Here is a 26462-nt window from a genome sequence, read left to right on the forward strand (position 1 = left end):
TGCCAAATTTGCCTAGCTGCTAAATATGTTCAGACAGAGCACTGCACTGTGGACTAAAATATGTTTGTTTGTTTGTTTTTTTCTTATGTATGTAGTTTTTTAAAATGTGACATATAAAGAAAAATCAATGTGTATCTTCCTTATTCTGGTTTAAGAAATGGGGAAGTTGTGATAGCAGCTGATTTCAAGGACCATGAAAGTCTTTGCTGATTACAGAGATAATTATGCCTTAAAAGTCAATAAATGTTGAAACAGAGTGAGATTTCCTGAAGTGTGATTGAGTTAGACTAGCAGTAGGTATTTAAAAATATCATTGGAGATTTTCCAGTTTAGGGTTTATAAAAACAGAACAACGGATGAAGAAACCAGTTGCTATGAGGAAAGAATAAGATTAAAGATAGTCTTAGCACTGCTCTCCAATTAAGCAAATTCTTCATCTCAGAATTAAGCACTGTGACACAAAAGCAAGACTGGCAACAGTAAGAAGGATATAAAAATGGAAATAATCACAACTAAGGGAAAATCATGACCCCCTGAGGACTGAAGAGACCAGATAATGTTCATGTTGGAATTCTAAAACAAGGACTTTTGAAATATTGTATATGGTAATGATATTTTTAATAATTATTTTTTGAGATGGAGGATGCAATCAGACTGAAGAATAGCTAAGTAATGTCCAGATATAAGAAGGGGATGGAACAAGTATCAATTATTCCTGCGTATCAGTAACGAGGGAATGTCTGTAATTCACCTTAAAGCAAAGTGGCATGTAATATAGTAGAATACAATACAAGCTTTGCAAATATAGAATGTGCTGGACTAGCCAATAGAACTTTTTTTTTTTTTCACAGACAGTTTTCTAAGCAGAGGGCATTCATAAATCTCTATTTTAGTGGATACCCTAAAGACTGGACTTGGAATCTCAATATCTTAGCCAAAATTCTTATCAGCTTCTTTATCCAAAGTATTAGGATATTAATGAAATTTACTAGCAAGAAATCATCACACATTCAAAGGAAATCTGTCTCTGAATATTATACAGAAAGAGATGAATGTTTATCGTTGGTCTTTGTGCAACAGAAGTTGTACAAAATTCACATTTACAAGGTGTAAGTATTCTCTACAAACTAGGCCTGCTCACTTTGGAATTGAAAGTCACCATGCTGGGCATCAGCCCACTGTGAATAGCAACATTTTTTATAATTCTAAAAAAGACAAGAAATGTACTAAAATAAGCTTTTTCTGCAGAGACAGAAAAGTATTAGTGTCAGGGGTTAACCCTCATTTAAATGGGTTGTTTAAACCAGTTACATGTGTCCAAGAAAGACTAAATGAAAGTGGAAAATACACAAAGAGGCATGGTTAAGGTAACTGGAGTATATGAAAATATTTTAAGATGAAACTTTTTACATAAGGTACATCGTGCTTACCATAGCTGGAAAACAGACCTTTGAGGAGACCAGGGAACCCTAATAATTCTCTCAAAGTCAGCTTTGTGAAACATTTCAATTATGACAATTTAGAAAGTTTTAAAAAAATCTAGAAAACATATTTGCTGTTTTTAATTTGTAATAACAATTTGAACAACTCTAGAGCTGACAGTATATTTTGCTGGTAACATGTAGATATATATAAGAGCTTAGAAATAAGACTCATCAAAAATACTCAAAATGTGATAATAACATAATGAATATCTTGGCCTTATGCTTACCTGGGGATAGCAAAGATAAGCCTATTAACTTATGCACAGGGCTGTCTTGGGTTTTATGCAGCATATAAAATATTAATTATTATTCCTAGAAGTACTTAATAAATGAATACACATAGTAAGAGCATTAAAGCATAAAAAGATTCAACAAGATCAAACCACAGGCAAAAACTGGGCTAATTATTAATTGCCCTAGACAAACTACAGTTTTGCAGTGTGATGCACCAATAACAGGTGAATTAATATGCCAGATATAAGAATTTTGGTTGTTGGTAAAATGAAGGAAAAATAAACCCTGTGAGTTAAATGAGAACCCTAAAGAATGATGTGTCCAGTAACTCAGAACATAATGCAACACAGAACAGAAAAAAAAGGTGCATATACACTGTTTGCCAGCCCTGAGCACCCTGCTGATGTAGGAAATGTTAAATCAAAATTTCTCCTTACTGAAACATGTCTTTAAGATCTCTGTGATCCTCTCTGGCTGTTTATCCCAGTGTGAGTGAGATGCTTTTTATACTAGTCTAGTTTTAAACACCAACATTGCAGGCAGTTGCATACACAGACTTCCACAAGTGTAAGAACACCATATTCTACCTTGTTTTTTGGTTTTGGTTTGGGTTTTTTTTTGTGTGTTATGCATCTAAAAAAAAAAAAAAAAATATATATATATATATATATATAGGCAAAATGCTGGTGTCGCAGCAAGGCATGGGTGTAGGGGGCTGTTGCTTCCAGTGGCAGCAGGTATTGCTGCTCCTGTCACCCTCGTTCTCCTGAGATCAGCAATGCTCAAAAATCTGACTCTCCAGGGTTTTCTTTGTGGTTCTTTTCCATTCTTCATTCTAACACTTCATTTTTTCCTTCCACTCCTCAGTGGGAAAAGCCCAGATCATGTCTTTATTCTTTAGAAAGCAAAACTCATTTTTTTTTTATGCTTCTGAAGATCTTGGAGATAAGCAAGCATAAAAGAGGAACCATTTGATCCTAGAGAAATATTAATGTTAAATGCTGGAAATGTGAATAAAGTAGATTGAAAACCTAGCTTCTGTAGTGCAACCCTGAGAAAGAACAAGTCAAGGCTGCAGTTCTTCACATGCATTGGTATCATGTACTGTTTTGTACCTTTCAATTGGTCTATGTAAGATTTATCAGTCCTGTCCTTCATGGTTTTTCTGTTGATTTCCATTTGTTTATAATAGTGGAGATATTGGCTGACCTCTGATGTAAAAGGCTTATTCAGAACTAGGCTCATCTTGCATCCAGGTATATTACTTTTCGTTACTAGATTCATTGGAATTGGAGTCAACACTTAAAAGCAATTGTACGGGCTCTCTACATAGTTACCTGCCTCTTATAAATGTTGTTTACATTGTGTTTATAAATATGTATCAAGTAAACACCTAAAAACATAATTAGCATATGGCTGGGACATTTTGCTCTGCACAACTAAAAATCAGTTCAGCTTCAGAAGGTTGAACAAGTCATTTTAAAAAGGCAGCACTTCGTGAATGAAGAGGTTCACTATGAGAATTTTGTTGGGAGAAAATTTTTGATCCAATATCACTGTACTTACCTCAGTTGTTTTGTATCGTGATATTTATACTAGTTCTCTGTGATTTCATATTTTGCCCATACCTGGTTGAACTATATTAGAAAATTAATAAAGACTTTTTCAGATACACATTCAGCATTCGTACTGTAGTTACTAAGATTTCAGTACACTATCAGGAGAAGTGATAACTAAATTAATACAAACAAAGATCTCTTCAATAGCAGTGCTTTATTATTCTGTGCTATTATTTCTTCCTTTTTGCTGCATATCTGGAATATTTGCATGATAATTGTTGAGAGTGTCTTTGGCTGTGCAACTCTAAACTCTGAGCTGAGTTGTATCAATGGCAAGCCTCTCAGGTTGAAAGTACTTTTGTGTATTCATATTAATGGTTCTGTAATGTGCTGCAATCAAGCAAGGAAAACAGATAGGTATGGAAATACTGCATTTTGTTGTCCCCCTCCCTCCCATTTGGGGATGTCTAAAAACCTGTGTTCGAAAATATCAGCTGAAACAAGAGAGAGTCAGTAGACTGAATACTTACTGCTCTGGGTATTATGAACACGTCTGGGAGAAGAGATGCATAGTAAAGCTTCCTCCTGGTAGCAAATTATTGAAATGCCACATGATGAGACAGGCAAGATAAACCTATTGCTGCATATAATAAAGCTCCATCTGCCAACACCGACAGCATGTTATCTGTACCTTTTCCTTGCACAAGGATTTCCCAGCAGCTTTGATAACGCTTTTATTATTCTACCCTAAATACATTTTTCATAGGCAGTTATTAATAGCTGTATTTTTAACAAGGAAAACCTGAGTTTCACAGCCATTTTGCATAAACTTAGTAAGCGTATTTACATACATGTGTCTCAGGGAATCAACATGTCAGACCACATTTACAGAGGAGGCAGATATGCTAAGCATCTATTCTGTCCCTTTTCTAAATGGGGGCCTTTCATTTAAAAGATCTATCAATTTCTTTGCAAACATGCAAGCAATATAATTTATCCAAGTTCAAATAGCCAGAATGGCCACTATCTTTACAGGACTATGTGTGAATGCTGATACCTGTGCAAATGCATTTTACTGCCATATTAATTACTGCTCAGAGTAATCTCTCAGGTTCAGTCCAGTCCCAAACACCTACAGGATGGAGATTGTACAACATCTTTGGGCACCTGGCTCCACTATTTAGCCACCTTTGTGGTCTGTCTCCATGTGCTCTGTATCCTCTGGTCAGATACACCAGCTCTCCCAGTCTCTCCTTACATGTCCTGTGGTCCAGCCCCCTAAAAATTTTGGCAAACCTCTGCTGGACTCTCTCTTTCTTATGCTGGGGTTGCCTAGACTGGACATAAACACTCCAGGTGATGTCTTACAGGTGCCAAATAGAGATGAAAGATCACTCTTCTAGATCTGCTGACTCCATCCTTATTAATGCACTGCAGGATGCAAGACTTGAAAGCCTTTGCATTTGTTTTTGTTGAACTCCATGAGGTTATTGTTAGTCTGTTTCTTCTTTCTGTCTTAGTCCCTCTGAATCGCAGCTCTGTCCTCCAACATGCTGACTGCCCGCCCCCCCGCCTACCCCCACCCCCCAATTTGGTGTCAACTTGCTGAGAATGTTCACCATCCCATCATCTATGTCTTTAATGAACATATGAAACAGTATTGGTCTCAATGCTGATTCCTAGGGATGCTGTTATTTGCTGACTGCTGGCTGGACTTTGCACAAGTGGTAACAACAGTGATCAAGCCCAACAGTCAAGCTAGTTTTCCAAACCATCATTTTTGTCCATTTATCTAGCCTTTATCTCACTAATTTGGTGATAAGGAGACTGAAGAAGACTACTAAAACTGAGGCATGCAACATCCACTGCTCTTCACTTGTCCACAGAGCCAGCCACTCCATTAAGTGAGTCAGACTTTATTTGCCCTCAGTAAACCCACGTTGGCTGTTCCATATCACCTCCTTGTCCCTCAGGTGTGTAGAACAAGCTTGTAAGACAATTTGCTCCATGATCTTCTCAGAGATTGAGGTTAGGTTGACTGAATTTACCTGGATTCCCTTTTGCTTAATGTATTTAATAAAGCTGATATCCCTAACACTTTGATATGGTTATCTTTCCCTTTTGAGAAGTATTAACATTAATGTGTTCTCATGTGCAACTTTTGTGATAAAGATGTGTCATATAGAAGAAAGAAGTTAGCCACAATGAAAAAGTTACTTCTATCTCTCAAATTCTTTCCTTCATGTACCATCTACATCTATCCACATTATGATAGTCTTGTTTGTTCCAAGAAAAGCCCTTTAAGATAATAAACCATAGACTAAATTCAAAATTCAGCTAGATAAATGCCCATATCAAAATAGCGGTGAACAGATTCACTTGAGATATGCATTTATTGTTCCAAAAAGATGTTGTTACCAAAGTAAGATGGTTTACTCAGTCTTCACGGTAGCGGACATTTAAATTGGACATGCAAGCACAAGAGAAAATTGATTAATATAGTACAGGATAAGCAGCTGCCTCCTACAACATAAACTTAAATTTCTATTGTAGTAAAAAAAGTTTTTGGGCTAATGGGACATTGAAGCACCCCAGTTTTTTGCTTTCTAAAACAGAAATGTTTTATTCTTCTGGTATTATAGATCAGACTTGACACCGCTTAAATATATATTTCCAGCAAAAGACAACAGGCTGCTGAGAAGCAAAAATGACCAGGGGTCCCCCCAGCTCTGACTCAGCCTGGCTGTCACTGAGAGACCCCAGGAGAAGATGCCATCCCGTACAGCTCATGGTGACGTCTTGTGTCACGGAGGACCCAGTAGGATCGAAAAGGTTATTTCCCCTGTGTTCAGGCACCAGCTGGCATTTGGGTCAGGAACACATCTTCCAATTAAAATTTCCTGTGAGGCTGCAAGCAAAAGATACTTTAATAATGTATGCAAAATCTTGAGTTTTCCTTTTTCTCTCTATGAGTGACTCTGTAGAAAGGGATCTGGAATGAAACTCTCTGCTTTCACCCTTTCAGGAGCTTCATTCTCTTGTATCTGGATTCAGCAGCAAACACATCTGAACAGAGAACCTTGATCACACTACCTAAAAGAAAAAGTAGACTTTTCTTTGTCTGTCATCTAAATACACACCAATGTATGGGCCAGGTGTAAGAATCTAACCCTGTGTAACTATTTCTAACCACACTTAGTCTGTAATGTTACTACACTAGCAATGTTAAGAGAGGCTGTCTTGGAAATATTAGGATGATTGTCATATGTAATGTAAGCAGTATTGACATCTGCATAACTTCCTATCCTGTCATTCCTTGGAGAACAATAGTTGTTGTCTTCAAAATCTCTGTCAGATTATCTGCTGACACTCAGTGTAATATGCAAACAGAAATCACACTTCCTGAGGAAATACAGCCAACCTGTATTTTAAGTGAGTAGAATTGATTCTGATCGTCCATTTTCACCTCAGCTTTTCCAAAATAAATGCAATAAGTAGATCAATATTTTTGTATGGAGTTGGTAGAATTGTACAAGCAAACCAGCAAAAAGTGCCAGGTCACTTGCAAAGTCATGCTCTACATGACTTTGAAATGTCCATGACTTTGAGTCATGTCTGTACTGTGAAAATGTTCTGTAAGTGTATGGCTTACATTCCCTCTCACTGACAGAGAAAAAGATTAAGGTGTAGGATGCAATGGTTCCAAAAAAAATTGCAGGCCTGACCTGATGAAACTGGGGCACAAGGGGACAATGCTTTGTGCTTGAAAGAGCCAGGATCTGGTGCAGATTCCCCTGCAGGTCACACATACCTTATGCTCCAGGTTTCTTGCATCTTTTCCGGTTACACACAGAGGATCTGACACTGGCTGGCATCATTTCCTGATTCCTCTTTCTAGAAAAGGGAAAATGGGAAAGATTTCCCATTCCTTTTCCTCAGGAAAATTTTCTAAGTAAATCTAGCTCATGAATCATGTTGCATTTTTCCTAATATTGCTTTTTGATTATAAATAAATGCCAGAATTTTACATATTTTAATGATATGTAAAAATAACTCAGGAATACCTAACTATCAAAGACTTAAGAAAATGGTTATATGGTAGCTAAGGATTATTCTAGTGTTCATAACCTGAATCACCAACAGGAAAATACAACATATTTTGCTGAAAATTATATCTGATTTAACTAAAACTTGTTTAAATGTTTTTAGACTTCCTGCAAGCAATCTTGAAAATGTTTGGAAAATACTTAGGGATATTAATCTATTTTTTTTTCTTTTTTTTTTTTTTTTTGTCTTTCTTTTGGCTATTCTGCTGAGCACTATAATGACTATCAACAAACTTTACTTATAAATATAATTACTGTTCAGCATACTTATGATCTCAATCTCACATTAAGCAGGCATAGAGACTTAACCTACGTGAAGTTTACTGAATCTTGGATTATGCTGAACTACAGCAGAGTACGTGGCACTGGATTAGGGAAACTATAGAAATATGGCATGACAGAAGAAATGACTGCTGCATACCACAGTGGAATATACACATGGCAGAGTAGCCATATTACCTCTAAAGTTTTCAGCAATCTCAATCACTTCTGAGGTAGGCACCTAAATGGCATGAAAGAGTTTCCTCTTCCTCTCCCCTTCCTCCACTGCTATGCTTTTAGCATCACATATTCAAAATCACTAGTAATGAGCAGTTGCTAGGAGAGCACGATAGCCTCAGAAAGGATTCTGGGAAGTCTGTGATAATGACAAATTTCCCCAGATTTCCTGATCACCCTCCAGTTACATGTTTCTACTACAGTAATGCAAAAGAAAAACACTGGAGATGATGTGAATTCATCATGGAATATCCTAAAGATATAGAAAATGTTTTGCATTTTTTGCTTTTATAATGAATCGCTAATAAAAGCATAAAATAGTCATCAGTAGATGCCAAACCAGGTATATCACTCCCCAAAACATCAACAGAGCTTTGAAAAGTGAAGCTGCGGGTTTGAATCACTGAAGAATGAATAAGGATGGATGCTGGATAGATGGACAACTATATATTTCTCTGTTAATAAACTCTGAAATTAAGTTTTTTTGGGGTATGCTAAATTGCATAGTAACTTCAGATTACAAAAGAATTCTTGTTTGGAGCTTTAGCTGTGATCTTCAAAGAAGTGCTACTATCAAAGAAAATATGAAAGTCTTCAGATGACTGGGTTCATGACAGCAGTTAGAACATCTGTGTCCTTCTTAGGTGCCATACACAGGAGATGAACCTCTTGCTCAGAATTCAGAAAAAAACCCTTAGCTCAACCTTCTATTTTGTTCTAATCCATTTTCTCAACAGTAATATTTAAATTTTATAACTGATATTGGTATTTCTTGTTATCTTAGTATCCATGTGGGGTTTTTTTCCTAAAGTTGCAAACAATATGTAACTGTAAAGACTATTATTCTTACAAAAAGTGCTCCACTTACTTTACGCAAATGAGAAGTTATGGAAGTGTTTTGAAATCACAAAAATACAATGGTCATTTGCAAAGGTGACTTGCAAAGGTAACAACTTGAGGTATAATCCTCTGTGATAATTCTTCATCTTTCTTCTATTCATAGTCTGCTACCTGTTTTTACTTCATTCTTCTGAAATATAGCCATAATTAAAATAAAGAGTAATCAAAATGCAAAATTTTATGCCAAGAGAATTTTGTAATACAATGAGAGATTTCAGGTCTGGTACAATAGGCTGAGTAGGGTTACACATGAATATTCCAGGTAGTAATTTTCAACATATTAATGAAAAATTATTTATGGCAGACATTCTGAAGTAATGCAATTTCTCTAATTCTCAATAAGTAGTAAGAAGAAGTAATTTTAATTAAACTAAGTGCATGATTTTTTTTAGAAACCTTCTATAAAAAATAACTTATCCAAATTAAACTTTTAAACATACCCAGAGTCTTTCAAAAATATTTGTGATAGAGCCCTTAATTGTGATATTCATAATGTAAATAAATAATTGTTTTACTGTTAGTCCATTTGATTTAACAGTATCATAACAACATGTAGGATTTTAATGTAAATTTCTAACTAGAAAAATTATTCTACTCTCAGACAGGAAAAAGTATTCATCAGTTTAATTGACCAACTAACCATTTGTATAGGAAGCTAATTGATTCTTAAATGTATATCCTTTGTTCAGCTCCTCTGCATATAGCTCATCCACATTTTGCTCACAATGAAAATTTCAACAAAGGAAATGGCTTTGTCTAGAGCTGTAGCCATCAAATGTCTGTGAGCACATCTAAATTCATAATTCTAAAATGAATTACCAAGGCACAGTTACACATTAACTTTTTCAGAAACATCATAGTCTCTCCAAATTACTTTCTGTGTTGTGCATTAACACATTGAAGTTCCACTTAGCTACATGTCAGCACTTTCACCTGCCAAAATCTTCTAATACCAGTGGAAAAGGGTCAGTGATACCATTGGCACACTGTGTTTGGGGTGGAGAGCCTAAATCAGAGGCTCTTCTGGCCTGGATGTCTGTGCTTGCAAGCCACTTCCATCCAGTTGGAAGCCCTATCTTTTGACTGCAACAATTGCTGGAATCAAAAGAAGTCACAGTAATTCACTGTGGTAAATTCTGTATGGTAAATAACAGCTAGATTCACTCCTCTCAGTTCACTCTTCTCAGAGGAGATCTCCAAGTCCATGCAGTCAATAGTATCTTTTCAATTGACATGTTACCCTTAGATATGTTGGCAAATTTTTAAGCTAGTTTGTTTCTAGATACTTGCAACTCTGTTTCCAGGAAAGTTTTTACTTTCTCTCCTGGAAAGATTTGAGTCACTAACCATTGTTTTACTAGCTGCAAATAAAGATGCTGGAGCAGTCTACAGATATGTCTGTTGAAAGAACAGAAACAGATTACAGACTTGGTTTCCATGTGCTTCATGTAGATAGACAGCCAAGCTTGCACAGAGATCATCTGAGTGCCCATGTGAATTGTCTGGGCAACCTGAACAAGTATGATCATGATTTTCAAATGTTTGCAGCGACTCCATAGATTCAAATATTGCAAAGAGGTATTCTAATATATTCAAAACAAACCCACTCTGGCAATCCATTTCTTGACCAATGTTGCAGATGTTCACTTCATGAGGTTATTTTTGTGAGACAAAGTTTTACTTTTAGTTGATAGTTGTCTGTTGTACAATTGACTTCAAATGCTGGTCTTGGTTTTAGCTGTTAAAATACAGAAAAAAAATGGTTAAAGTTTTCACTGAAAGAGGTTTCAGCTAGGAGTATTCTATTCTTTATATTTTCTCCTTGTAGTGATATGGTATTTAACTGACCAGTTGATAAGTAGTTTAAATTCTAGAAATAGGTTAGGAATATTTCTCCAGTGATTTTATGATATTGTAGAGTTTCAGAAAGTATTGACATATACTGCATGAGGCTTTGAACTAATTATATTTCCTTTTGCAGTCACCAAACACTATGATTAATAAACAATTAAATCTGAGAAATGTACAAATAACAGGCTGCATGAATGAGTGATGCTGCCCCTGCAGGCATCTGAGATAAGCTGATGTGAGGGTTCATAAGGGTCAGGTCACACTAAAAATAAGTGATATAATTCCCAGAATTTTTATGTGGTTTTATGAATAATGCAATGTAGTATTACATTATTTATATTCTGTATAATGTGAAGATATTTAAAGCACCTATTACAGATATTCTTCCCTTCAGTTATCAGATTAGTTAAACCCTAATTTGGTTTGATGAAAGAGAGATTTTCAGAGAAGAAAGAAAATAATTTTATGAATATTCTTTAACTGGCATGGTGACTTTTAGAATGCCTCCTTCCTTCATTATTCATTAGTCAGTCAGACATGAATTCTAATTCTTAAATGCATTTTTTATTTATTGTTTCTGCTCCCTAATACAACGTCTGAAATTTTTAGTAAGATAACTAATAGTAATGAGAAATAATAAATAATGCATGAATGGTTAAAAAACAAAATCTTATAAAAATATATGATAAAATATGTAAAATTTAGGGAATCTCTTTTTTTTTTTTTTTTTTTTTTTTTTTTTCCCCACTATAGTAGCTGTGTGAACACTCACTGTTGCTTCATTTGGTGAATTTACCCTGTTAAGAGGTCAAAGTGCTGAAAGCCAGGTACAAGAATATAAGTATTTTCTTTAAAAATAAAACATTCAGAATCCCTTCACATGGCTTCCAACACTTTTATATGGGAGTTCCTTTCATTTATAGTAAGTTTTCCTTCCTTTGTGCTCCTAGGAGATGTCTTAATGCAGTCAGTACAAACATAAAACATTGCTTTGTTTTTGTGGCAAATAGTTTCAAGGACACACTTAGAACTGCAGGATGAATTATTTTGTAAGTCATTCTTTAGTTCTGTACTTCTACAACGTAGCATACCTTTCAAATAAAATTGCTTTCTTCTGTGAGAACAAGGGAAGTCACAAAGTTGAAAAGGTGAGACTCAAGTTTTTCCTTCCCCTTTGGAAAATTCCACAGTGATGAATCATAGATACACAGGAAAAAAGAAAAAAAAAAAAGTATCCTTGGGTTACAGTTAGTATTTGTATTAATGTAGAAATTTGATTGCACAATAAAACCTGTGTTCAAGAAAAGTAAACTTTTAAGCAGATTTTAATCTGCTAAGACAATATGAAAAATATCTCAAACAAAAAAGTGACATAGCAAGAGTGGAGGAAAGAATCCTTAATTCCCAGCCTTCCCATGCAAAATGTATCAGCTTGTGTGTAGAGTCTTAGAGGCAGCTACAGCTGCCAATTATCCAAAAGCAAGTGGAACATGCAAATGCACTGGAGAGGTACAGGGACTTTTTCTCTCTGTTTGCATATTCTTTATGATTAATAAAGAACACTGAAGAGACTGAAACCTATTTTCATTTTTACAACAAATGATGTGTTTAGAAAGTTTCTCCACTTGGGAGATTGCATCTAACATTCTTTGTCATCCAAAAAATATAGTAACTTATCTCATAATTTACTTATTTTTTCTCTGCTATGTGTCTTTACATATTAATGTTACTTTTTCCAGAAGGATAGCACAGCTATTTCAGTGTATCCCATAAACACTCCTGAGCCCAAGACACAGATAAAGTTGAGTAATATTGAATAAAAAGAATTTAATATGTTCTGTAACTGCACTTTAATAATGCTAGTATAGTCACAGCTTCACAGAATCTAACTGGAAAAATTACTTTGGTTTTATATTAAAAAAAATATGTCCAGTTATAGCTAATATTTTAACCCCAGTTCATTCTACTTCATATCTGAAGAATCAAAGTGTTTTCTTTCAAGGACTAACATTATGAACAACACTAAAAGAGATTCAGTCTGAAAACCAAACAAACATGAGTTAATATGCTTTAGAAAATTATTATCTTAAATGCAGTTATGGAGTAAGGAAAAAAAAAAACACAATCACAACTTGAGAGGCAGAAATATTGATGTAATCTGTAGAGTATTAATAGATTAAAAAAAAAAAAAAAAAAAAAAAAACAGAGATACAAACCAGAGATACGTTTGCAACATAACGTAGCTCCATCAAAAACTGCAATTTGGGAAAATACATTCATAATCAGAGGCATCATTATAGACCAGGAAAATAATAGACCTTCTGTTTCTGAATTCAATGAGACTACATCTAGAATAAACCCTGTAGATATGACTTCTCAGTGCCATGACAGAAACACTGAAGTATATCATTAAGCAGATATTCTACTTTCAATGGATGCTTGGTGTCTCATTCATATGAGCCTGAATTTACTGGTTTCATTTTGATTTCCTACAAAAAGATGGCCTACGAAATCTCACTGCTGGATGCCCATCCATCCATCTTCATAATACTTGAACCTGCTGTCCAGTTTTAATGGAACTCTAAATGCTTTGAAGTTTTTAACTTTCTACAGATTTGGAGAACATCAGGGGCTGGAGTAATGTTCAAATTAGTACTGCCACTGAAGGAAATGCTGCAGTATGAATAGGATAGTTACCTCTTGTCTGATGTGGCTGACAAAATTTCTGTCTGCATGAAGGACAGGAATATTACTTTTCCAAAACACATGAAGCCATTTAATTGAAACTTTAGTACTTTAATCCACATCTCATTCCCATCTCCCCAGAGGGAACTCGTCTAACCACCAAATTAAGTATAGTATGTTCATCAATGTTAAAACATAACATTTGCATTAATTTATATATCAATAGTCATTAGCCATGACAATACAAAAAATTAGCACTAATGTTGCCTAGTATCATGTTTCAGATTATTTTTCTTGTCTTTAGGAATGTCTGAATTGTACAGTCTTGAAAGAATAAAAAATGTTGAACACACAAACTTAAATCCAGGTTCTGCTTACCCTACTTTTACAGCGAACATTTATTTTATTGTCCTTGCTCTACCATCTAGAGCCTTCAACTGTGGTATGTGCCATACATTGAGGTATGAACTGTAAGAATTCATTAAAAATACAGAGTTTACTGTTTCATTAAAAAGTAAAAAAGAATAATGACATTTAGACTAAATGAGTAATTCAGTCAGGGTCATCACATCTTATTTGAATTCAGTCATACAATTTAGCAGAGAAAACAGTTATCATCCACATTTTCTCCAAGAAACTTGCCTGCTATCATATGGTTTCAGAGAGACTTTCAAATTCTCAAACACCAACTACAAGAATTGCAATTCACCTGCTTTCTCTTTTCTATAACTATATCACAGCTGAACAGAAAAATCTGTTTCACAGGTAGGGAATATTAATCAAGGTATTTTTTCCCTTGGTGGATGAGCAAGCAGTAGGGAGTGCAGGAGAGACAAAGTGATTTAGTATACTCAAATTTAGAAACAAGCAGATTTGTCACTCAGAACACAAAAGTACAGATGCAATTGAAACAGAAAGGAAGTTTGAGGCATCTCTCAGCTTCTTACAAGTCTGTTAGGACTTCTTAGCTCATCAAAATCTAAATTCTGTCCTATCCATGTTTACATGTAGAAGGGAAGGGAATGGCTTACTGTCATTTACCAGCAAGTTCTAAGAATAAATCTATTACTTACATAACAGAGGATCACAAATTTTGAAATACAGTTTCTGATTCTCTGTGATGACCTGCTAACTCAAAGAGGACCGTACAGCAGCCAGCACCCATCCCACCACCACAGCCAGGAACAGGGAAGCTGAGGAACACAGGGGGCAGCTCCAGCCCTGGGCTTCAAACACCCCCCTGAGGGCAGGGATGGGCTGAGGCTGGAGTGGGATTGCAGCCTGTGTGTGAGAGTCAGGATCAGTCCCACCCCCAGGCCAGACACACCCCCAGGAATGCAAGATAGACTTGTGGGTATGGGGATTCGGGACCCTGACAGGTGGTCCATTTTTCTGACACTACTCTTTGCTGTGTAGAATCACAGAATCACAGGATGGTTGAGGTTGGAAGGGATCTTTGATGTCATCTGGTTCTACCCAACCTACTCAAGCAAGGTCACCTAGAGTGGTTGCCCAGGAGCTTGTCCAGATGTTTTTTAAATATCTCCAGGGATGGAGACTCCACAGCCTCCCTGGGCAACCTCTGCCAGTGCTCTGGCACAGTAACAAGATGTCTCTTGATGTACAGGAGGAACCTCCTGCATTTCAGTTTGTGCCCATTGCCCCTGGTCCTGTCACTATTCTTTGCACCCTCCATTCAGGTATGAATGCACATTGATGACATCTCCCCTGAGCCATCTCTTCTCCAGGCTGAACAGTTCCAGCTAATCGGGCTTCTCCTCATAGCAGAGATGCTTCGGTCATCATCTTTGAGGCCCTTCACTGAATTCCCTCCAATATGTTCATATCTTTTGTGCCGGGGAGCCCAGAACTAGACACCATATTCCAGATATGGCCTCACCAGTGATAACCAGAGGGAAAGGATCAGCTCTCTGAACATATTTTGTCTAATGCAGCACAGGATACCATTAGTCTTCTCTGCCACAAAGCCACATTGCTGGCTTATGTTCAACCTCATGTCCAAGAGCTCCAGAGCCTTTTCTGCCAAATTGCTTTTAGATGAGTGGCCCCAGCATACATTGGTCCATGGACAGGCCCTTGCAGGCTGATTTGGACCTTGTCAACCTAGATAAACAACAGAGCCACTTTTTTGGTGAGTCCTTGAATCACAAGATTAGTTGTAAAAGGGATGTTTTCTAATTACATTGTTTAAAGTCAGCCTTCAGCCATTAGATCCCTATAGAAGGTCTGTGCATCTGCATCAAAGGATGCCCATGGGTAGCCACCAGGGGCCTCAGCTCTCTCTGATGCTTCAGACACCTCAACCTTCATTCACCAATGACAAGAAGAAGACAGATGCAGAAGCCGTAGAAATCTTACCTGGCACAATTTAGAATAGATTGGATATTAGGAAACATTTATTCATGGAAAGGGTTGTGAAACATTGGAACAGGCTGCTTGGGGAAGCAGTGGAGTCACCATCCCTGGAAGTGTTTAAAAGACACATATATGAGTCTCTTAGGGACATGGTTTAGTGCTAGATTTAGGTTATGGTTGGACTTGATCTTAAGGGTCTCTTCCAACCAAAATGATTTCATGATTTTATGATTTTAGGTATTAAGTAAATTAAAGGCATAGCTATAAACATCACTCTTTACAAGTCAATGCAATATGAAAACATTTGAATGCCAATGATCACATATCATATACATTCATTTCAGTTTTTATTTTAGTTATGATTAATAAGAAGCACACAGAAGCATGAACCAAACTCAAGCTGATTATGCACAATTAGTTCAGCAAAAGAACATCAGGATGTATTTATTCATAACAGTATGCAAAGCTGGGAAAAGTGTTATACAAAGCTCTGACCTGAACGGCGTCTAATATATGTAATGAACGTTTGGGGACTGAGTCAGCTTTAGACTTGTGGGGACTTTGCCAGCAACTATAGTAGAAGTTTGTCTTCATCACCCCACACACTGCATGACTTGCATTGTAATCTGCTTTGGCCTGTGCCTCCTACTGGTTTCTGTTTGCCCTGGCTGCTGATGCCTCAAGCTGTTTTTGTATAGATGTGAAGCTTAGAAAGTAATGGCATACTTTGGGAGAGACTGAACAGCCACTGTCTTGTCCTGCATGTATCTAAGCAGTCCATTAAGTCAGAAGTTTTAAGGTACATATAAAAGTACCTTAAAACTTTTAAGGTTTAAATATGTTTTTAAAAATATATGCAAACTCTTCTGCGGTAATTGAATGAGTTCAAGACAACAGGAAAGACAGATACTACAGAATGTAAAGAAGGTGGAAACATGCTGTTTTCTTGAATAAAGAATGAGTTGTTTACTGCATAGAATAAAGAAATACATCTGTGCAGGAAACAAAGCAAGAGAAAATGCTCTGAAAGCAATGATTCAATGCTTCATAATAGCATTTTGTTTGTTATGAGTAAGTGACTAAGGGGACATGAAGGTTGTCTTTTCCAGCTTGTTCTTTTTGCTTTTTTTTCCCTGCTCATCACATAGATTTCAAAGGTTCAGAGATTTTCTTTTTTTTTTTTTTTCATTTACAAAAATGCTGGTTTGTACTTGCTATTACTTCGTGGAAATAGAAATTAGTTGTTAGAGTGTTTCACATAACCATATTAAAGATATTTTGGAGGTCCCACGTTCAGTGTGATTTGCAGATCCAGACAGTTCAGTAAAGTGTAAGCAAAGTATCTTCACATTGCAGAAGCAGACAGGGAGGCTTGTTAATTACTACCCAGGCTCAGAAGTGTCATGTTATTTTCCTTGGAAAATATTGCTCTCATAGAGTCTACTTTTATGGTTTCCATCTGGGAAAGTGTTTGACCTTTTCATGGAAAAACCTTATTGTTTATTTTAGGGCTTTTAGCAAAACTACCTACACAGCACCAGGTACCTTCTCTCAATTTCTAAATGAAACAACTATTCCTGACCTCCCCTGGGGGAATGATTTATCTATATCTATACAAAATTTGTATTTTGTCAGTGTTATTCAGATTTTTAATTTTATATTTTGTACATATCTATTTTATTCAGAGGTTCATGTATTAGCACTCTGCTCAGAATTTGCAGACCTGTTTGGTGTGATCACTAAGTACATATATTATCAAGTTGTTTTCAGAAGTATCATAACAATTTCCTTGTGAAATATAGAAACAAGACTGAAATTAGAAGTCTAAGGAGAATTACATAATTAAAATGTCAGCAATGACTTATCTTTTAGAAAAATAATACAAATCTTTGTTTTTACCATCATATCATTGCATTTCACTGCTAGCTAGTTTTCCCAGAAGTAACTGGATAATTAGAAAGATTTGCTGCATGCATAGAAAAATAACTTCTGTAGGTAAATTCCTTCAACAGGATTTATTTTAATAAAAGAATCAGACTGAAAATAAACACTTTCATTTTATAGCACAATTACTACCAATGACGTATTACCACAGTGAACTCTCTGATTTCTTTTTAGTCTAACAGCATATTTCACTGTCTGCCTCTCCTGTTTAGTATGTGCAGTGCTGTTACACTGCTCAGTAAAAGAAAAATTGCTCATTGTTTGTTACTACTCATCAATTTGGACTTTTTAATTACACTGAGACGGGCTTAAATTATGAAAATGAGTAAAATTGAGCAAAGGGATAGATGGTTCATAAGGAGAGAATGCAGAGGTAGCCTTATATTGCCACGTGGCTGCAGATACATGACTTTTCTGCCTGTTTACCAGTCTGGCCTTTTCCAAAGAAATTCTCGTCAGCAAGCCATACAGCCACATCAGAGCAATTCTGTGCGCAAGTCAATATACCCTGAGAAGAGTCACCAGTACGGGAGCCTCTGTAATCAATAGGATGACAGAACTACATCAGTTCTAGGGTTTCGTCAAATCTCTTAGAGGTGATAGAGAGTAACTATTATCTCCTTGTAATTGTGTCCATTGAGCACCACTATTATCTCTGATTCTAGCAGTATCATCTTTTCCAGTGGCATGCCTGTTAGGTTTTTCTTATTCGGGTGTCTTTTATATCCCAGAGAGTGTGTTTTATCCCCAGAACCTGCTTTACTGTGGCTTAATTTTTGGTGTTTTGGGTTTTTTTGTGTGTTTGGTTTAGTTTTTTTGTTTTGTTTTGTTTTCCAACAGCTAGCTGATGACCAGCTACTGTAAAACTGAGGGTTGTACTTCAGACAAAGTTGTTGAGAATTGTAACTAAGGCTCTCTACAGAAGACATTCTGCTGGGACTGTACTGGAAATTCCAGTTCAACTGTTCTACAGATCTTCCTGATAGGGCAGCCTGAAAGTCATTAGTGCCAAGTGCTGTCCTCTGTCCCTTGGTTCAACTTCTGAGATATCCCCTTCCTCAAAGACTTGTCAAAGTCTATGCCTGGAGGATGGATGATTCAGGACTTGGTTTCAGAGGCAGCTGCCACGTGAATAGTGAGGATGAGGCCCATCATTCCTGTTGACTGCAGCCTCGACTGGGTCAGATATTGGAATTTGTGTCCCTCACTACAAGAAAGACATTGAGGTGCTGGATCATGTCCAAAGAAGGGCCATGAACTGTGACTTTGAAATTTACAGCCATGTCTAAACAACTAAATATCCCTTTTCAATGGTTTTATCTCAGTCAGTTACAAAGATAGGCTTTCCTAGGCGGACTGTAATCAGGAATGAGTTTTTCTAGATCATCCAAAAGAGGCTGTGAAGCAACAGCAACAGTAATAATAGAATCATAGAGTCAGTTTGGTTGAAAGAGACCCTCAAGACCATCAAGTCCAACCATAACCTAACATTGACACTAAAACATGTCTCTGAGGACCTCATCTATGCTTCTTTTAAACACGTCCGGGGATGGTGAATCAACCACTTCCATGGGCAGCCTGTTCCAATGTCCGACACCCCTTTTGGGGAAGAAATTTTTCCTAATATCCAATCTGAACATCTCGTGACTCAATTTGAGGCCATTTCCTCTCATCTTATCACTTGTTCCTTGGGAGAAGAGACCAACAACCTCCATGCTACAACTTCCTTTCAGGTAGTTGCACACAGCGGTGAGGTCTCCCCTCAGCCTCCTTTTCTCCAGGCTGAACAGCCCCAGTTCCCTCAGCTGCTCCTCATCAGACTTGTGCTACAGAATGAAGTAATGAATTTTATTTCACAGACAACCAGTAAATGGGAGCAGCTTGGAGAAGAGTGGGCAAGGGAGGGCAGTGTATCCTTTGTAAAACATGGTAAAGAATGGGGCAGAAATTCTCTGAGGAAATAAGGACAGAAGGAATCTGAAGTCATGCTGTCAGAGTGGGCAAGAATCACACAGTTATGTCTTGAAGACTTCAGAGTTATCCTTGTTTAACTATTATGTATACAGTCCAGGCACAGGGGCCAGAGAGAATTCCAGAGATTAACCAACCTGATTGCGGTGATGATCCTGAATTTAGGTACAGGCAGAGGTGTGATTGAGGGTGAAAGCAGGAGAGGTAGGTCCCATTCAGTCCTGCTCCCCAGTGCTTTGTGCTTGGCTGCCTGGAGATAACAGAAATAATGCAGACATATTCTTGGCTGCTACACATAGCTCTGCAGCTCTACCCTGGGTGACATAATCTATTGTCAATAAACTCTAGTCTGTTGTTACATGACAAAGAATGAAAGAACACTACATTGAGAGATAATTAAGCAGAACATGAGCACATCCTTAATGGATTCCCTGAACTGGGCTGCTTTGCTTATGGCATGTCAGTAAACTTTCCTTACATTTTAAGAAAAAATTACAACTTGGATTTGATACAGAAATGCATTCTTTTATGTGATTAAAATGTCTGTGTTTAATGTATTCATTTATAGGGTTATTTTAGCCACCGGGAATATTCCAAAGAATGAATGGAGTTTTGGGACCTTGTCAGTGAAGAAGAATAATTTACAGAAGGGAATGACTTGTACCAGGTATATCTGGGATCATACCTTAGAGCAAGGATCTGTCTCTGAAGTATCGACTGGAAAAGAATGAACCAATTATTGTGAGGACAATCAGGTAGTACAGAGAGGACAAGTCTGTAAGAGAAGATTGGTATTCATTTTGGAATGAAGAACTAGATCTGCGGTAGAAATAGATGTCAGTGTACCAAACAGTTTTCTGGGATAAAAAAATGTTTACACCAGCCTCTGTGAATCTAAGACTGACTCCATCTTTGAAAGCAAGGACAGCTGTAAGTTTTAATTTATCTGATTTTTGCTTTCACGCTAGAGAAAAGGACAGGAGTTGATAGATACACACACACACAATATAGACATTTTTAACAACAACAACAAAAAAAAGAATAATCATGAAAAGTAAAAAGCCAAATCCTAAGAAGCAGAAATCACTAAACTGGAAAGAGGAAACTTTCAGAAATTCTCTAATCCTGAGAGAGAAATCAAGAATGTTCTGCAGTAACATTCACATCTGAAAATCTCAACCAAAGAGGCTGTAGGATGGGCCAATTGTCTGTGATGGGACACAGAATTCAGAAATACTGGGATACAGAATATTCTTCAGGCTCATACCTGTAGTGGGGCTGCTGTTTAAAGAGACAAAAACACAAAGGCGTCAGAGAAACCCAGAATAGGCATGAAGGAATCTCCGAAACGTACCTAGAAAATAAGCACAGCACCTACTAAGACTTGAAGGTAGTCCATGTAATATGTGCCAAGCGTCAAGATGCACGCCTGAGCTAGAAAAGTAAGACATCTTACCCAGACATTCCAAGCATTACTGGAGACGCAGAGCTGCAGTTAGCCAGGGTTGTGCCATTCTCTCTAGCTGTGTCAGTCCTGTCTGCCTGGATTTGTACAGCCATATTTTCTCCCAGTTTCAGCTGATCTTGATTATATAACTGTCCTCTCCAGTGTGTACGATGATTTCAAAGAATAGTTGTACATCTTGACTGTATATGAATTGTTTAAATCTTGATGAAAGATGTTATATTGTTCATATTTATTTTGTGATCTCTATATTTCTGAAGCTAAAATTGAGGTCAGCTACAACAGGAGTACAACTGGTAATATTCTTAACTGCCCTTTGCTCTTCCATTCTCCTTACTTCATGAAGCAAGATTCTGCTTCAGTTCAAGTAGTTTTTTGTTTTCAGTTCTTAATAATTACTTAATTTTAAAACTGTGAAGAAATTAGTTTATGGGGGCTCCTGCAAACAAGCTTCCTGTTTTTTCCTCATGTAAGTACATCCATGGTAATTTTACTTTGACTTTTTTTTTTTTTTTTAAATTCAACTATAAGAATACAGTTAGCTTTTGCTAGCCAGTTGGGTTGGTTTCAATTTAAAAATGTCACACAGAGGAATTTGCATATGATTCATCACTGTAGTAACAGACTGAACAGATGCCACTTGATTCGTGACCTCATTCAACCAAAGCTTCCCCAAAAGCCCTCCATGAACCCTAGCTCATAGTTTGGCTAAAGTCCTCAGATCTTAATAAATGTTTTTTTTACCTTGTTAATTAATACCCATATCATTACATTGGGATTCTCAAAAGTCCTCAGCCATGGGTTGGCTCTTCTTCAACTGAAATTATCTGTAAAGCTTATACTGATATCAACGAAATAGGATTTAGGTCAATACTAAAGGCTTATTTTCAAATTCTAGTGATATGTCACTGCAAGTTGGTCTAATTCTCTTGCCTTGAACATTATGCAGTACAGCACACACAAAAGGTGCAAACATCCAAGCAGCAGGGCCAGCTTCAGGCAAAGCCAGCTCTTGCTTAGCACAGCATCTTGCCAAGGGCGACAAAGGGTCGTGGCTTTCCCTGCTTGCCTCATCCATGTCAGGGCCCAGGAGAGCCTGCTGACTCTCCTATCAGACATGGGGAGAGTTCCCTCTGTCCCAGAACGTCCAGTTCCTTTCTTTTATCTTCTTGTGGCAAAAATGTGCTGGCCACAGTCCCAGAACTTTGCCTTCAGGACAGGAGGAGTTCAGCTGTAGATGGGCTGCAACAGCACAAATTGTCAGGTATCAAATCCTCGTCTAATTGGTATTTTCAATTACAGTGCATTTCTTTGTTGTTCCTAATATTCCAATCGTTCTTTCCTTCTTTAATTGCTCCTGATTGCAGCAGTTTCTTTAAAAAACAATTTTAAATTTTAATTTTTATCATAGTGTTCATTTAAACTCCAGAACAGTTATGGACAGCTGCAGCTTAGTGTTGCCCATGGCTATGTGTTAATCCCTACACTCAGGCAGTTCCCTTAAAGGTCCAGTGATGATGCACTCACAAGATCTGATACATTATCTATATAGTTAGAAGCTGCAAATTTTTGTTTGGTTGGGTTTGGTTGGTTGGTTAGCTGGTTTGGTTTTAGCTTTGGGAGTTTTTCTTTTGTAGTGTTTGTGCTTTGTTTCGGGGTGGTTTTTTTTGCTTTTTGTTTTGTTTTTGTTTTTTAAGCAGTAGAAAAAAAAAAATCTCCAAACCAATTCCTAACTAGAGTATAAAACTGCCAGGCTGAAAGGAAAAAATCTCTTAGGCACAGGAATTGGAAGAAAGCCATTGAACCCACTTATAAAAATATACTTATTGAATAAATAGTTTTTTGTCTTGGGTTTTTGTTCATCCAGGGAAAGTTTTCTGAGAGAAAGGAAAATTTTCAAGACTGTGTACGATGCTTATGGAATCTAATTCAAGGAATCAAGTGATTTTTAGCAGAGAAGATTTTTTGCTCAAAATATAACTCTCGGGCATGTGAGCACCTATATGATGTACCAAGTTCTCTACCTGGACAGCAATGTCTTGAAACAACATATCAGCAAAGATATGTTTACTTATGCATGCTTAGTTGGTCCATTTCATCACTGTAGTCACCCCCACAGGACATTTGCCACTATCTTTGAGTCAATTCAGAGGCAGAGTACTGGTCACTTTTGTTGTTCAACAGTCTCCAGGGCCAGCTGAATGGTTTTCACTTATGCAAACTGACTCCGTTCACCTTTTCCTTCAGGACTTTCTATGACTCCTCATATTTGACTCCACACAGCAGTATTCCACTTCTGATGGTTTCCCAGAATACAACAGGATTCATCAGTAAACATGGCATAATGCTTGTAATTTTCTGGAAATTCACAATATTGCAGGGCTTCTGCGGCATGAGTCACCTCCTTAGGCAATGATCAAAAATTTCTGCCTTCTGGCCAGTCCATGATCTCTTCCAGGATTCCTGGGTGGTTTGAGTTCCCTGTTTGAGTCTGCAGTGTAATCAGTGCTACCTGCTTACTCTACAGTGTTGCTTGCATGATGTGTAGAAGGGAGCCTTCTTTTGAACATCCAGCATAGCAAAGGCAATCGCAGAGCCAAGAGGATCTGTGTTTCCATAACAATTACTTTTGAAGAATTTCAGCTCCCTCATATGCTGCTAGTATTTCCTTTGCATTCAGGATGTAGTTGCCCTTGGATCTTTTATATCCCCAACTCCAATACCCTAATGGTCAATCTTAGGTCTCTCTGGGTGTTTCCTGCCAGAGGCTCCAGGTGAGGCCATGCTCCCCAGCTGTGGTGTAGAGCACATTTTCATGTCTGGTCCTGTATGGACTTGCCCAAACTCTCTCTTGTTTGACCTGTTCAAAGGCTTTTTTCTGCTTAGGATCTTGCTCAAATTAGCACTTCTTTTAGTTCACTAGACAGAGACGTCTCACAAGCTGACTGTAACACAGAATATGCATTCTCCATAAACCCACAAAGCATACAAAAGCTCGTGTTTTGTTTTTGTTAACTGATGGGAACATGGTTGTTGTCTTATTGATCACATCTGTTAAGATCTGATGACACCCATCTTCCCATTTTATATACAAAATATGGATCTCTTATGCAGGTCCTTTGACCCCAGTTTGTCTTATGGCTAAATCAGCTTTCAGAAGAATTTGGATTATACTTTTCCTTTTCTCAAACACTTCCTACACTTCCCCACACTATGTCATCAATGTACTGCAGATGATCTGGGCCTTCCCCCTGTTCCAGTAAAGTCTGGATTAATCCATGACAAATGCTAGGGCTGTGCTTCCAACTATGAGGCAGCTGGTTCCAGGTATATTGGACACCTCTCCATGTGAAAGCAAAATGTGCCCTGCACTCCGCTGCCAAAGGAACTGACAAAAATGCACTGGCAATATCAATTGTGACATAGCACTTAGCTGCCTTTGACTCCATTTCATACTGGAGTTCTAGCATGTTCTGTATAGCAGCACTCAATGGCAGCATGGCTTAGCTCATGCCATGATAGTCCACTGTTAGCCTTCACCCTCCACCAGATTTTGTACCCACCAGATGGGTCTGTTAAAGAGTAAACAAGTCTCACTGACAACTCCTTGGCTTTCCAGCTCACAAATCAGTTCATGGATGGGTACCAGGAAGTCTTGGTAGGTGCAATATTGCAACCAGTACATTGCCACAGTAGCAGTTGGCACCTGCTGTTCTTCAATACGCATAAATCCCACAACAGAAGTGTTCTCCAAGAGGCTGGACAAAGTAGGAAGCTGTTTAATCTTTTCTACATCCCCATTGGCTACACCATCAGTCCACCAGTACCCTTTTGGGTCCTTGCAGTACTGTATTCTGAGGTAGTCAGTGCCAAAGATACAAGGAGCCTCCAGGTCAGTTAAAACAGGATGTTTCTGCCACTTGTTCCCTGTCGAGCTCACCTCATCCTCCTGTCATCCCATAAATCCAGATGCATTCTTCCCTCTTGTACCCTGACAACACAGGGCTCCAGTTATCCACCAAAATCTTATACTGCTGTTCACCCGAAGTCCAGGGTATCAAATCCAAATGAGAAAAAAATTAACTTCTTTATCACAGATTGTAAGTAAAGGAGAATGATGACAAATTGCTCAGTTGTGTCAAACTGAAAGTGTTCCAGAATCAGAACTCGCAAACCAGGCTGGAAGTTTCAAAGTCAAATGGGGCTTCAAGTGAAGTTTAGACAACAGCATCAACAACCACTGTGTCAGTTCCATCTAAGTCCTGCTATAGGTTTCTTCATTCTTTAACGTTTCCTATCTCACACTGGGAGTCTTTTCTTTTGCAGTAAGGGAAGTGAATGCTAGAACAAGCCCTTGGTTTAAACTCTGCTCACATATTAGTGCAACATAAGCCAACACATTTAAGTTCTGTCCTTGAAATGTTCACAATTCTACACATGCTGAACTTGTCTCTACTCTCATCAAAGGCATTTAAACTATTCAGAAGTAGGCTGCATCGATTTTATTTTTAATAATTAATAAAATATGTCTTCCTTTTATTATTTCAGCTCTGCTGCACTAATGTCGCTGTGTGTTCTCATCCACACTGCTTTTCAGGAAGAGTAGTAAGTGTCAGGATTACATGCAGGAGAAGTGTATTCAAAAGGACAAAGACATCACTCATGTTCAGAGAAAATAAGGAAGGCAATGAGGAAGATGGGGAGACAGTCCTCATCTTCTCGCTTCAGCCTTACCAATATGGGCAGGGAAAACAATGAGGGAAAGGAGACATAGATGTGGTCTCTTAAAGTATGTGTAACTTCAGCTCTGCAAAACAAAAGCTGGGTGTTATTTCCTTCCATCCTTCCTCCTCTGCCACCTTCCTTCTGTCCTCCCAGCCGCCCTTCCCTCCTTTCTTCTCTCACTCTTTCCCTCTCTCCCCATATGTGTCTTCATGTTATGGAGTTTACAACTTCTTCCAGCTTCCGAAGTATTTAAGCTCCTAGCATGTCAACTCCTTATGCAATTCATAGAATTTACAGGCTCTTCAATCTTAAAGACAGAGATGCGAAGCTTATATTTTTTTATAAACTAGTAAGTAAACATTTCACTATCTATATTTAAATGTGCATTTACATAGTTACAGACAATTTCTGCAGTTGCAGAAGACAGATGTACAAACAGGCATATGTCTTCATCTGAGGACTTCCACATTTTCATCACCTGATGGCTCTAGGTAAGGTCAGGTTGCAGATGAACTGTTATATATCCCAAATCTCAAAATTTTTATACTTCGCACCTTTCTCACAGTAATAATTTTATTTTAATCTAACACCTATATCCCTCTGAGATGAGAAAACGACATTTTGTATGGGAAAATTCTCTCAGACATCTCTGGGAGACTTACAC

Source organism: Streptopelia decaocto (genome assembly GCF_964273445.1).
Source record: "Streptopelia decaocto genome assembly, chromosome: 2".
Classification (NCBI taxonomy): domain Eukaryota; kingdom Metazoa; phylum Chordata; class Aves; order Columbiformes; family Columbidae; genus Streptopelia; species Streptopelia decaocto.